The following is a 15,699-nucleotide window of genomic DNA, read 5'->3' on the forward strand; positions in this document are numbered from 1 at the left end:
AAATCACACACACACACACACACTCACACACACACATTCAGTAAAATAAGAATACATGATAATGAAAAAGCTTCTTTTCTTTTTTTTTAAATTCTGATCAAAGCCAACTTTAATTTTTTATCTTCACACTTAACAGGTTATCTGATGGTCACCAGTTTCCAATCCTAGCATTGGTTACTAGCTTACATATCTTAAGGTAAATTCTTCTCATTCACATAATGTTTAATTTCCATCAGTTTTAATATAGACCAGCGTAAATACCATTATTGAGTGCTTTGTATGAAATTCAGTATTCTACAGATCCCATGTAGTTGTGGGATAGAACCAGGAGCTTCCACCTTTTATGCAAACTTCAGTGGTACTGTGTAGACCAAGGCAATTTTGCTTAGGTTAAGTAGGATTTATTTCTCTTTGTAAGAGAACCCTCTTGCAACAGGTTTAATCAGTTCTCCTAAAAATGGTGTCATTCTTTCAAACTATTCTTTCAGAAGCAGCAGTTACATAAATAGAATATTGGATTCAACCTAAAAATGTGGGCCCTAGTTAACATTATTCTGTATATGATCATGATAAAAGATTAGGATATTCTTCACATTTCCAAACAAAATCCAATTTAAAAAGCTTGTTCCTACCAAACCCCTAAAAACAGCCATTTGAGAGTAAACCAGTAGAGCATTATATTGCCCCAATGAAGCTGTAGGTTTCATTACATGCACCAACAAATCTACATGGCTAGCTTCTGCATTCCACTTTTATACAATTTATGTTACACATATTATACTAAAGAGCATTTTAAACACTGACATATAAACTCCCTAATAAGATAAAGCAAAGACAAAAGCATTTATCTTATTAGAAATAAGATACACCATCACTTACAGTCTTCAAACATGATTACACTTTAACTTTCATAATTTGACAATGCATTCATGGAACAATCTGCAGACAACTCATTTTAACAGGCAAATTAAAGAACGCTTTTAAGCAGACATGACTGTCCTAAATTATTTATTAGGTAAGAATTTTACAAACATTACTTATACCAGCAGAAATGGTGGAGTTAGAAAGTATTGTGTCTTCTCCATGCTGCATGGTGAGAACCACCAATAGTGTGGTGAACTTGTGACCCTTTCCAAGGCCACAGCTCCTAAAGCCTGCAGATGTCAGCCCTCACATCTCCCTGTGCTTGTAGACTGGTTTGGTGATCCACCTGGTGTCAGGATTTCTTCTGAAAGTTTTATGGAATGGATCAATGAGGATAACCTCAAAGGATTTGTACATGGAATCTTTGCCAACCCAGTAAGAAGTCAAGACTCTCATAGCCCCACAGTGGCGTTTAGTTTACTCCTCTGCAACAGACCAAAGGCTTTGGGCAAGCTTTAGCTGGTTAACACCATGATAGACAGGCTTGCCATAGATAGCACCCTTAGGAACTGGGCATTTGCAGCCACAACATTGCACATGGATCCAATATATGATGTAACCTTGCCTGGTCTTGCACCCCAGTCTGCAGGCTTTATCGGGCCGGGAGAGGCCAGGGGCTCTGGGAAGCACAGAGCGCTGGTGGTGCTGCCAACAGCACATCCTTTGAGCTGATGGCTGCCACCAGACAGAAAGGAAAGGGCTAAAAGCTAGTTTTCTTGTCAAAAGAAAGCACATAATCAACAGGATGTGTGGGCAAATGAAAGAACTGATAGAGAACAGTTATATGAAACGTGGGAGATGTCCTTTGAGGATCTCAAACTCTGGCCTTCTTATCCTTGGTTAAGATGAGGTAGAGAGAGGGAAATAGGAATCTCTGTTTAGTTTTATGATCTGGAGCAGAAAAAAACACGTGCTTTTCTTCCTATGGAATAGAAAGAGGGACACAGCAATTATTTTAGCAAAGCCTACCCTCTCCTGTGATGCCAGAACAACAGACCAGCAAGGCTGAATAAGAGGTGTTGGCTAATGGGCCTGAGCCTCGTCCCAGTCTCTTTGAGGGAAAATGGTAAGTAGGGAAATATGATAATGCTAAGGGGGGACTGGCAGGCATGCAAAGGCCTAGGCAGGGAGAAGGAGTCAGAGTACTTTTATCTGACAGTTCAAGGCCATGGCAAGACTGTGAAGAACAGCACATGCCAGCGTAAGATGATAAGGGCCAATTGAAGGAAAGTATACCGCAATCAATTATAGAAAACACCAGAGGGTGGCAGTGAGCCAGACATACCTTCCTTCAGCATGCCACGTACATATACATAGATATTGCTCTGGGGGACGAGAGGTATAAAGAATTTGATTTCACTGAGTCATCATTTCCTTAAAAAGAATAAGTTTTAAACTAACGGAGGATGGGTTATATTTATCATTAAGACTAAGATTCCCCATATAAAGTGGAAACAGGAAGAGACTTGCTAAGTAAATTTCTACTTATCAATGGAGAATTAAAGCATTTTTAAAAGATATGTTTACAGGAATTATTATTATTATTATTATTATTATTATTATTATTATTATTTTCATTACTTTTGCCATCAGATCCCTTTTAATTCTCATGTGCCTTGAACAGTTTCAACTAAAAACCTCAGCTATTTAAATCATACAGAATTTACTTCTATTCAGGGTATGGAAATCTGCAAACAATATCATTCTCACAATAACAACAATAAAACAGCCAGAAAGCTACAATATCATAACTGTTTTTGAGTCCATCAGAGAGTTGAAGTTTTATAGTGAATGCATTAACTTAGAATCCCACTGTAGGAAGTCCCATTTATCCACATTATAGGAAGCCTGAATTCCAAAGAGAGACGAGATTCTTCAAAGGCAGACAAGGCAAGAGCCTTACCCATGGCAGAGAATAGGGGGAGGCAACCACCATACAAATGGATACAAATAAATCACCTAAACTTTAACAAATTATTAAAAGCCAAGTCTGGGCTAAAATCTCATTCTGGAACAACCAGAAGCCAGAATAAAAATGCTCTCATTCTGGAGTAAATTTAAAAAACAATCTTGGTCCTAAGTAATGGCACAAACCAAAGTCTTCAAATTCTAAGGCAGAATGTGAAACTTCTGCCCAAGACCAATCACAGACACAAGGCAGGGTTTGGCTACTAAGGAGTGGGTTAAGGGTCAGGAATGCTAAGAGAATGTCACTCATAGTGTCCAAATATAAAGTGCCTATCTAAGCCTGGAGGGTGGATTAGGGCACTTACTAACAAGCAACAGCAATCTACTGGTAGAGGAAAAGCAAGAGTATATGTATTTATATCCAATAAATACCTGAAAGCTGCAGGTAGAGCACGAACACTGAGAAATACCACCACCATTACAGTACTCTCTCTATGGGTACAAGGCGGGAAGTAGCAGCCTGCTGCTAAACAATTTGGAGACTGTGGTAAACTGAATGTGATGATAGCACAAGCAACTCAATCCCAGTCCAACTCCTGACTATAATGACTCAACCCTTCCACCCCCCAAGCTAAAGTCCTGACAAAAAAGGTATACCTATTGCTATGGCCTAGGATAAATACTATTTCCCTCTGCATCTTCTGTTATACACATGATGTCTGGAATGCAATAATATTTGTGAGGCCCAGAAAAGCAAAATCATTGTCAAGAGATAAAGCAATCAAGAGAACCAGACTCAGATGTCAAAACTGTGAAACAGAGACTTTAAAATAACAATGATTATAAATTGAAGGATATAATGAAAAGGACACCACAAGGGACTAATGGAAGAATTCCAGCATAGAAATGGAAAATATGTGAAAAATCAAATGAAAATGCTATAAATAAAGAATATAATATCAGAGATGAAGTATTCCTTGGATGGGCTCATCAGCAGATGTGACAAAGATGAGGAATGAATATGTAAACTTAAAGAAAGGTCAATAAAAATTATCAAAATGTAAGGATAGGAATGTGGAGAGATAGAGAAAGATGCAGAGAATTAGGAGAGGGAAGAGAATGAGAGCATATATATAATAGCATCAACAATATTAAATACCTAGGGACTTAATGAGATAATCTAAAGATAAATCTAAGGATAAATCTGATAAATGAGGTGTAAGTTATGTATACTGAAAACTACAAAATATTGATGAAGAAAATCAAAGACCTAAATAAATGGAGAGATACACCATTTTCTTGACCAGAAAACTCAGAGAGAAAAGTAAAAAAAAAAAAAAAAAAAAAGGTTGGGTATAGGTGAGGGGTAGAATTCAAGAACTGTGGGGAAATACTCAATATTCTAACATAAGTGAAATTGGAGTCCTAGAGGAAAAGAGATATGGCTACATATTTCTCCAAAATGTTTACAGGCATCAACCCATGGCTGCAAGATCCCAGAAAAACACAAGGAAGATCTGTATCTCTACTATGCAAGTTAGAGGTAATTGGAGTGACATCTTTAAAGTACTGAAAGAAAAAAAAGTCAACTCATAATTCTGCATCCAGGAAAATTATTTTACAAAAATTAAAGCAAAATGGACACTTTTTCCCAGTCAAATAAAACTGGAGAGAATTCATTTCCAGCATAACTGCACTGCAAGAAATGTTAAAGGAAAGTCTTTAGGCAGAGTAAGTATTATATCACATTGGAAATGGATCTACACAAAGAAATGAAGATGCCTGTAATTATATGACTAAAGATAAATGTAAAAGATATTTTTTTAAATTTTTAATCACTGTAAAAGATATTTGACTGTTTAAAGCAAAAACTGTAACAATGTATTAAAGGGTTTAAACCACACATAATATTAACATATGTGACGACAATATTACAAAGGATGGGAAAAACACTGGAAGTACACTGTGCTATTTATGAAATAATGTATTAGTACTTGAAAGCAATCTCTGCTAAGATAAAAATGTATAAGTCCTTGGGACAACACTAAAAAAGAAAAAAACAGTATAACTTATTAGCTATTAGTAGTGATAAATGAAATTTTTTTAAAAGATATTCAATTTAAAAGAAGATGGGAAACAGAAACAACTAACAAGACAGTAAGTTTATTCAATGGTATAAATAATTAGGCAAAATGTAAATTGATTAGACAATCAATTGTTGAACTAACTAAAAGGCAGAGATTTTCAAAATTAGGTAGTAAAGAAAAACCTAACTAGATGTTGTGCTTAAGAACTCACTTTAAGTATAAAGGCAAAGATAAATTAAAAGTAAAAGGATTAAAAAATACTGCAAACACTCATTTAAAAAAAAGCGAGGCTGGTTATATTAACATCAGACAAAATAAACTTCAGAACAGATTCTGAATTACTAAAGAGGGACATTGCATAATGATAAATGGGTAAATTCATAAAGAAGACAAGCTATTCCTAAACATCACTAGATAAAAGTCAATATAAGAAAATAAAAAACATATATAATGTATATTATTATAATATTTATATAGCTTATGCTATGTAATAAATATGTTATATATATTTATAATGTACTACATAAAATAATATTTTATGTACAATGTTTGTATATGGTATAAATTAATACCATAAACATAGCATCAAAAATATTAAATACCTAGGTACTTAATGGGATAGTCTGAGGATAAATCTGACAGAAGAGGTATAAGATTTATATACTAAAAACTACAAAATATTGACTAGAGAAATCAAAGGCCTAAATAAATGGAGAGGTATACCACACTCATGGATCTGAAAACTCAGTATTCTTAAGATTTCATTTTCCCATGATTTTGTCTGTAGATTCAGTGCAATTCCAAAGTCCCAAACAAACTTTCTTGGGGGGTGGGAAGGGTAGAAATCAATAAGCTGATTCTAAAACAGATGGAAAAATGAAAGACCTAGAATAAGAGAAGCAATCTACAAAAGAAAAAAAAAGATGAATTTCTATTTTTCTGGATTTCTAGATTTACTATAAAACTGTAAAGTATTGATATACAGAACAATGGAACAGAATGGAGTACAGAAATAAACCCATGCATCTATGTCACTGATTTTTGAACAAACTTGCCAAGGTAATTCAAAGGATAAAGAACAGTCTTTTCAAAGATGGTGCTGAAACACCTGGACATACATTTAAAAAATAAAAGAACCTAGATCTTCATAGGTTCTTTTAAGTTAAGTTTTATATAAATATTATAAATTTACAAATTAACTTAAAATGGATCATAGACCTTGATATAAAACCCAAAACTTTTCAAAGGAGACACAGGAGAAAATCTCTAATCCAAGTATCTTTGATTACACAAAGATATTTTAGGTAAGACAGAAAAATCACAATCCATAAAAATTTGATAAATTGGACATCTTTAAAATTAAAATTTCTGCCCTTCAAAAGACACTATTAAGAAAACAAAAGGAGAAATCACAGACTGACAGAAAATATTTGCAAAACACATATTTAAAGAGTAACTCATATCCACAATACATGAAGGACCAAATAATAAGAAAACAACCCTATTTAAAAAAATTGGTGAAAATTTGGACAGTTAATTAAAGAGATTCTGATGGTATATGACAACATGAAAGATGCTCAACATCATTAGTCACATGGAAATGCAAATAAATCCATAGTTATCAGAATATATTTATTAGCTAAAATAAAAAGTTAATAACCTCAAGTACTGCCATGGATGCAGAACTAGAACTCTCATACATTGCTCATGGGAATGAAAATTAATATAGCCATTTTGGAAAACAGTTTGGTGGTTTCTTATAAATTTAAACATACACTGACCAAATGACTCAGTAATTCTACTGCTAAATATTTATCCAAAAGAAAAGACAACTTATAAACATACAAAACCCTGTATGGACATGTTTATAGAAGCATAAAGTCATAAACTCTACATAGCAGAATCAGAAATAAACCCAACTTACTGTTAACACTTAATCAATGCCTTGTAAGTTCTATTTTTCTAGCTCAAAATAAAAATGCTAGGAATACTGAGTCTGAGGTTATCTCTTATGGAAAAAGACTGATTCTCCGATACGACAACTGCATCAGTTTTCATAAGTTTTTCCATAAAACTTTTAGTTGGATGAAAAGTCTTTCATAATTCATATATACTACACCTACTGCAATCCATTAATAAATAAAAATCTTAAAGAACTTTCTATTTTTAAGAAGCTATAGATGCATCAGCATTAGGAACATGCTGATCAAGAAAGAAACTGGGCCAAGAAAGGAAACAAAAATCTAATTTAAATTATTAGAAAGTAAGTAGAAGATACTCATAAATGATAAAAAAAGAACACTTCTTAAAAGTGATAATCACAACCGATTTAATGTCTACTATATAACAATTTTTCAACAAATACTCATGACTGAATGCAATCTAGAAGAATAGCATAATGGGCAATTTTTTTCAAATATATTAAAATATTAGTAGGTGCATGAAAAACATCATGATGAACCCCCGAGTTAAATATATTTTAAATACTACTTGAGGAGAAATCCTAATTCTCTGATATTTCATTTACCGTGTTCCAGGCTCTGATGGGTTTGATACAAAGAGGTTGCACTTAATTACACTGTGGACAAGGTGAGTGTTTGCTTTTACTTCATTTGGTGATCATGCAAGAAGAAAACTAAAGAACGCTTTACCTAGCTGCCCTTATTCTAAGATCTACATTAAAGCTATCCCTGAATATCACGTTCCTGCTTCTTCCTCTTTGGTTTCCAATATAGTTGCCTTCGAGCTCTAGAAGTGTGCTGTCCGTTATGGTAGCCCATAACCATATGTGTCCTAAATTTAAATTAATTAAAGTTAAGTAAAATCAAAAATTTACTTTTTCAGTTGCACTAGCCCATATTAGTGCTTAAAAGCCACAAGTAGTAGTGCCTACTGTATTGGACAGTGCAGATTGTAGACTATTTCCATCATCACAGATGGTTCTATTGGTCAGCACTGATCTAGAATCAATAACTTCCCATCGAAAAGTATCTACTTAAGGGGCACCTGGGTGGCTCAGTTGGTTAAGCGCCTGAACCTTGATCTCAGCTCAAGCCCCGCTCAAGCCTCAAGTACCTACTTAAAATAATGATACTCCTCCTCAGCTGTTACCCCCTCCCTATTCTTACCTCTACAATGTCTTTATTTTCACATGAAATTGTTCGTTGTGATATTTGGCCTGAGGAAGTCAAGTGTCTGTGTTAGATGTCTCTACTCCTTCAAGGTTTCTCCTATCCATAATATTATGATTTAGTTAACATTGAAACACAATAGCCTTTCTAAAATGGATCATTTTCCTCTCCTACTGCACTGCTACTTTCCGGAAGCCTACTCTGGGGAAAAAAAAATTTATTAAATGTGGTGGGAGCTTCCAACATCATGAAATGCAACTAACAAAATTAATTCCAATTGTCCTACATAAAAGTATCATCAAATGGATTGAATATTGGATGAAAGTCTGTGAGTAGAAATATGATAAATAATTCTGTTTTCAGCTCAGGTTTGGTGTTTCAAAGGCTGCCAAAAAGTTCTTTTTTCAGCTTGGTTTTATTTAACAACTTTATTAATGATTTGAAAAGAGGATTAAACAAATTCCTAATGAAACTCATTGATGAAGCTGACTGGGAAGTGTTACAAATGCAACTGATGACAAATAAATTACCTAATGAAATGCAGTGGGTAGTGAACTATTGACAAAAGCACCCCAAATGATACTCCACTTGGTGAAAATTACTGTTTAGTACTAAGGATGCGTAATTCAAAACAAGAGTGCCCAATGCAGACATAAGGAAAATAGTTTTTGGTCTTTGCAATATTAAACTCTGCAATACACTTACAAAGGAACAGTGGGTTCTATTCTCTTTGATTGAAGCTCTATTATCTGATATGGACAAAATTATTTTTAGCCATGGCACTATCATCTTAGGTATACCTGACTAATCAATAAGTAGTAAATTAAAATAAATTTGACTTCATTTTACTGAATTGATCTTTTTATGTCTGGTGTAATTCTCTTGACATAATGTCTTCAAGGTTCATCCATGCTGTAGCATGTCAGAATTTCCTTCCTTTTTTAAGGCTGAATAATATTCCATTGTACATACATGCCATATTTGTTTATCCCTTCATCCACTGATGTATGCTTTGTTTCCATCTTTTGGCTTTTGTGAATAATTCTGCTATGAACATTTGTTTGAATCCCTGCTTTCACTTTTTTAGGGTATACACACAATAGTGGAATTGCTGAATCATACGTGTTTTGCTTTGGTTTTTGAGATATAAGTGACATACATTATATTACTTCAGCTGTACAACATACCGATTTGATATTTGTTTTGTGAAATGATAACCATGATAAGTCTAGTTACCATCCATCACCATACATAGTTACAGAATTTTTTTTCTTGTGATGAGAACTTTTCAGATTTACTCTTAGCAACTTCCAAATATGCAATACAGTATGTTAACTATAGTGGCCATGCTGAACACTACCTCCCCATAACTTATTTATAACAGGAAGTTTGTACTTTCTGACTTCTGTTACCCATTTCACTGACCCCTAACTCCCACCTCTGGCAACCACCAATAGTACTCTGAATCTATGAGCTTGTTGTTGTTGTTGTTTTTGTTCCGTTTTGTTTTTAAGATTTCTCATTTAGCAGATTATACAGTATTCATCTTTGTCAGATATATTTCACTAAACATAATACCGAAAACACCCATCCATGTTGTTTGTTGCAAATGATAATATTTCATTTTTAATAGCTGAATAATAATATTCTGTTATAAATATATATATGTAATACCACAAGAAATGAGTTCTCTAAATTCTTTAGAAAGGAACACAGCCCTATCTGCATGTTGATTTTAGCCCAATAAGACACATTTCAGACTTCTAACCTCTAGAACTGTAAGATAATATATTGCTATTATCTGAAGCCACTACTTCTGTGGTAATTTCTTACAGAAACAATAGTAAACTAATTTATGTAAGTTTATAGTTTTTCTCAAATTTAGAAAACTTGGGGACATGACTTTTTCACACATTTTTTTTCTCTCCCACTCTTACCTCTCCTCTCGGGACTCTAGATGTGTCAGAACATTTGATATTATTCCAGGGGTCACTGATGCTATATTCATCTCTTTATTCATTCTTTATTCTCCCTGTACTATTTATTAGTTTCTATTAGTATGCCTTCATGTTTGCTGACCTTTTCTTCTTCTAATACATTTTGATTCTATCCCGTGTATTTTTATTTTAGATGCTTAATTTGAGTCTTTTTTAAATCTTCTAATTCTGATGACACCATGCTTATACTTTCTTCTACCTCCTGAACAATGAATAATATTTATATTATCTATTAATTTCCTCTTCTAGTCGTTACATTGTCTCTTCAATCTCTAAATCTGTTCTTATTGGTTGTTTCTTTTGATTATGGGTCTTATTTTCTGGCTTCTTTCCATTCCTGGTCATTTTTTTAATCGGGTCATAAATATTGTCAATTTTACCTTTTTAGTTTCTAGATTTTGCTGTATTTCTTTAAATGATATCATATTTCTTCCTGGTGTCCAGTTAGTTATTTAGAGTCAGTTGATTATTTCAAGATCTGAGAAACTAGTTATTTAGGATTACTTTAGCCCCATTATTAAGGCAATATCCTTCAATATTTAACCAAATCTCTATGTAGTTATGTTTATGACGTTTTCCACTTCGGTCAGTGGAAACACAAACCATTCTCAATCTAAAATGAGCTCAAGAAATTATTCTCCCTCTTCCTCTGACAGATCTTCCCTAGCCTCAGATAGTTTTCTCTCACACAGGTGACAATCAGTACTTAGGCAAAGACTTGAGAGAACCCACATGCAACTCTCTTGATATCACAATCTTCGCAGATATCTACTCACTATACTCAGTCTCATAAATTTTAGTTACTTTGACCTCCCTAATTCAATTTCTGCCATCTCAATTCACTGACAACTTTGAACTCCCTCTCTTTGCATGGCAACCTGGAACCTGCTTATAAGAAGTAATCTGCTTCTTGTACAAGGATCAGTTTATATGTTTCCTTTCTCTCAAGTATCACGGTCTGACATTATTTTCCAATACCTGCAAACTGTTGTTTTATTGATTTTTCTAGTTCCTAGTTATTTAAGGTGAGAAAACAAATTCTGGCCTTTTGACCAGAAGCAGATGTCTGTCCACTTTATTTAATATTTTATATTTATTGTTATAAAATTGTTTATAATGCCCTGTAATCTTTTCAGTGTCTGTGTGCTATATAATGTGCCTTTGTCATTCATGATTTTAACTTTTGTTCCCTCCTTCATTTTTTTCTTCATTAATCTTGGAGGGATTTATTAATTTAGGTTAACTATTAAAAAAAAACTAACTTTTGAGTTTACTGACACTCTACTATAAATTTGTTTCTATTTTTGTAATCTCTGTTCTTCTGTTTTTTCTTTAAATTCTTTATGTTAAATTTGCTGTTCTATTGCCAACCTCTTGAACTTCATGCTCATATCATATTTTACTCTTCCTTCTTTTCTATCTTATAAATTTAAGGCTGTACATATTTATTTAACCATGATTTCAGGTGGATTCCCTAAAATTTTATATTTAGCATATTCATTATCATTCAGTTCAAGCTATTTTTATTTTTTCATTTTCTTAATCTCTTGAAGGGGATTTTTCTAATAATTTCCTATTATTTATTTCTAGCTTAATTTCCTTATACTAATATTATATACTCTGTATATGATTTCAATTTTTGAAACTACAATTATGGCCCAGTTATGTTGTTAGGTTTTGTAAATGTTCTATGTATACTTAAAGATTATATTTTGCAGCTTTTGAGTACAATTATATACATACATATGATTTATATAAAATTGAAACATATTTAAAACTTATTTTATTTTTTTACTTACGTTATTTTTTGATGATATATATAGAAATTGTCCATTTTTAATCATGTTATTGAAATCATATTCTACATACCACTAAAAAAAAATATTCTAAAATCAACAATTGATTTTTTGTCTACCTTTTCTGTTAATTACTGAAAGTGGTATAAAATTTTTCACTATGACTGTGGACTAATCTATTTTCTTTATAATTATTTTATTTTAATTCTTCCTTGAAATATTTTGAGGCAATATAATTATGTGATATATATTCAGAATTACTCTAATTCCTTGCAGTTGAAATTTTTATTACTTTTAAATATCCGTCCTTATAGCTGTTCTCAATATGAAGGTTGATCCAAATCACATATGCTGTCATTACATATACGGAACCACTGAAATGTTAATGGATGTCCATAGATCAAAAGATACTTGAGGAAAGCTTCTTGCATGAGATTTAGAGGTAAAAATAGCCAAAAGTGAAGAAGAGGACACAAGAAAACAGACAGTTCTTTAATTAAATCTCTATAATCTATTTTCTCTGTGATATAAAGAGATGAGATATTGTGTCCAAATAAAATAGCAAAATACATAAATCAAAGAAAATAGGAGGAAAAAAAAGATCCTTGAAATCAAGAACATGGTAATCAAATTAATACAAAGGATGGAATTGGAAAAAAAATCAGAACTCTCACAGAAAGAACAAAAAATAAAAAATATAGGAGTGGTTCAAGATAGCAGCATTAAGATGTTCTTGAGCCCCTCTCCTCCCATGGACACACCAACTCTCCATCTACATACAGATCAATTCCCCCTGAAAAAGACCTAGAAACTAGCTGAAGAGTTCCTCCACAAAAATAAAAGGACTACATCCCAATACGTAGGAGAGGCTAAAAAGGGTCTTGTCAAAACAAAACAAAACAAAAACAAAAAACACACACTCCCAGCATGAGAGAAATTGAGAGGAATCTCACAAATACAGTTTTTCCCTGAGAGGTGAAGGGTTCCTACCCCCACATCAGGTACCCCAACCCTTGGGACCTACACTGAAGAGACGAGCCTCCAAAATGTCTGGCCCTGAAAATCAGCAGAGCTTACATCCAGGAGATCCAAAAGACTGTAAGGAATGAAAAGTCTGCTCTTAGAGGTCTCAAGTGCAATTTCATTCACCCCAGGTCACAGCACAAAAGAAGCAATATGAAAAGCCCTTGACCATATGTGAAGGAGATTCATTAGCTAATATTTCATCATCTGCCAGAGATGCAGGTGTATATTAGGACTTCTTCTAGGGAGGGAGATGCTGGCAGGCACCATTCTGCATTCCTTCTACCTTGCTAGCACTGGCAGGCTTGCCCTGCCCACTCATGCTACCTCAACTTGTACCAACCCTGCACTCTCCACGGTCCTACTTAAGCCCTGAGGCTTGTCCTGTCCCTGTATGCCCATGTTGAACCCAGCAGGCCTACCCTGACCCGAAGCTCCTATGTGGCCCTGTTGCAGCCAGCAGGCTTGCCCCAACTCTAGGCTCTCCAAAAGCACTGCTGAAGCCAGCAGATGCACATAGTAGGGGAAGCCGTTGGAATGCCAGGCTCAGGTGTCCAGGAGGGCTTGAGACAATTGGAAATATAGTTATTGGAAGGCTACCAACCCCACGTCACAGCACAGACAGAAGACAAAACAAACTCCCAGTCTTCCTGTGAAGAGTCTATTTACTCAAACTGGAGCTTTCACCTGAGAGGCACACTTCAGGATTACTAGAGGCTATGGAAGAGAACTCAGAGAATGTAGACCAGGAAACATCAGCTTTGTGCTCTCCCTTGGCCTCAATACAGATTGCCTGTTCCTTCCCTGAAAGAAGCTTATACACTCATCTGGAAGTCCAATTTTTGCAACTGTTGCAAGGGGACACCTCCAAATCACCAGGTCTGGAGCCCAGCAGACTCCAGTACTGGAGTTCCACAGGACTGTATGCATTTGCATACTTTGAAAGCTGCTGCCTGATGGTTTATCTTCAAATCAGCCTGAAACTATACGCTGACTAAGATCCCTCCCTTTCAAACACAGACAGAGCTTGGCACCAACTCAACAACTGGAACCTATCAAGAATAAACCAGACTGCTTAGACAATGACAACAGTTTAAGAGATAACCAAAAACTAGGGCAAGGATGAATAATAAGGTTCATTGCCTACACAAGGCCACTCCTTCAAGGTTGGGAGAGGTGGCTGGTTCACACTTAGAAACAGGCTGAGAGAAAAGCAAAATAAGGAAACAGAGGAATAGGTTCCAGGTGAAAGAACAAGATAAAACCCCAGAGGAAAAAAACAGCATCAACAACAAAAAAACCAACCAAATAAAAATGAACAAACAACCAAAAAAAAAAAAAAATCTTAATAAATGGAGGTAAGTAATTTACCTGTTAGAGAGTTAAAAATAATGGTCATACAGATGCTCATTAAACTCGGGAGAAGAATGGATGAACAAGTAAGAAATTCAATAAAAATACATAAAATTTAAGAGCACCAAACAAAAGCCACAGAAATGAAGAATACCATAACTGAACTGAAAAATAACTAGAGTAGTTCAACCCCACACTAGATGAAGTAGAAGAATAGATCAGCAGTCAAGAAGAAAGGGCAGTAGAACTCAGACCAGGAAAACAAAAACAAAAAGAAAAAACATTTTTTTTAAAGTGAAGAAAGCTTAAAGGGACGAATTGGCCAACATGAAGTAAAATAACATTTACATTATAGAGGTCCCAGAAGGAAAATAAAGAGGCAAAAAAAATGGATTTGAAGAATTAATAGCTGAAAACCTCCCTAACCTGGTGACAAAAACAGACATCCAGGTCCAGGAAGCCCAGAGAGTTCTAAACAAGTTGAGCCCAAAGAGAACCACACCAAGACACATCATAATTAAAATGTCAAAAGTTAAAGAATCTTAAAAGCAAGAGAAAAACAACTTGTTATATACAAAGTAATCTCCATAATACTACAAGCTGATTTTTCAGCAGAAACTTTGCAGGACAGAAGAGAGTGGTGTGACATACTCGATGTGCTAAAAGGAAAGAAAAATCCAACCAAGAATACTCTACTTGACAAAACTATCAAAAATTCTGAATGAATTGAAGGAGAAATAAAGAGTTCCCCCAAAAGCAAAAGCTAAGGGAGTTCATCACCACTAACCCAGCCTTACAAGAAATATTAAAGGGACTTCAAGCTGAAAAGAAAACACACTAGTAACAAGGAAACATGAAATTGAAAATGTCACTGGAAAAGGTAAATATATAGTAAAGTTAGTGGGTTAGCCACTTATAAAGCTACTATGAAGGTGAAAAGTAAAATTAACTATAACTACAATAATTAGTTAAAGGATAATTATACAAAATTTAAAAATGTAAAAAAATGAAAAAAATGTAAGAAAAAGTCAGGGGGAAAGTGAACATGTAGTTTTTAGAATCTGTTCAAATTTAAATTACTATTAACCTAAAATAGACTACTATACATATAAGCTGATATATGTAAGCCTCATGACAGCTTCAAAGCAAAACCCTATAGAAAATACACAAAAGATAATGACAAAGGAATTTAAACATGACATTAAATAAAGTCATCAAACCACAACAGAAGATATCAAGGAAAGAAGAAAGTAAAGAAGAGGAACTACAAAAACCAGAAAACAATTAACAAAATGGAAGTAAGTACATACCTATCAATAATTACTTTAAATTCAAATGGACTAAATTCCTCAATCAAAAGATATAGAGTGGCTCAAGTGATTAAAAAAAAAAAAAAAAGACCCATCTATATGTTGATTACAAAAGACTCACCTCAGATCTGAGGACACACAAAGACTGATAGTGAAAAGATGGGAAAAAA

General features: G+C 34.1%; 1 long non-coding RNA gene and 1 pseudogene across 1 annotated transcript in view; both read right to left on the minus strand.

The window, feature by feature from the left end:
• Positions 1-15,699, minus strand: part of LOC118543819 (uncharacterized) — a 273,660-nt gene that overhangs the window by 73,368 nt on the left and 184,593 nt on the right. The window lies entirely within an intron of this gene.
• LOC118543794 (large ribosomal subunit protein eL15-like) lies at positions 1,061-1,584 on the minus strand (annotated as a pseudogene).

The sequence above is a fragment of the Halichoerus grypus genome, chromosome 5, assembly GCF_964656455.1.
Source record: "Halichoerus grypus chromosome 5, mHalGry1.hap1.1, whole genome shotgun sequence".
Taxonomy (NCBI): domain Eukaryota; kingdom Metazoa; phylum Chordata; class Mammalia; order Carnivora; family Phocidae; genus Halichoerus; species Halichoerus grypus.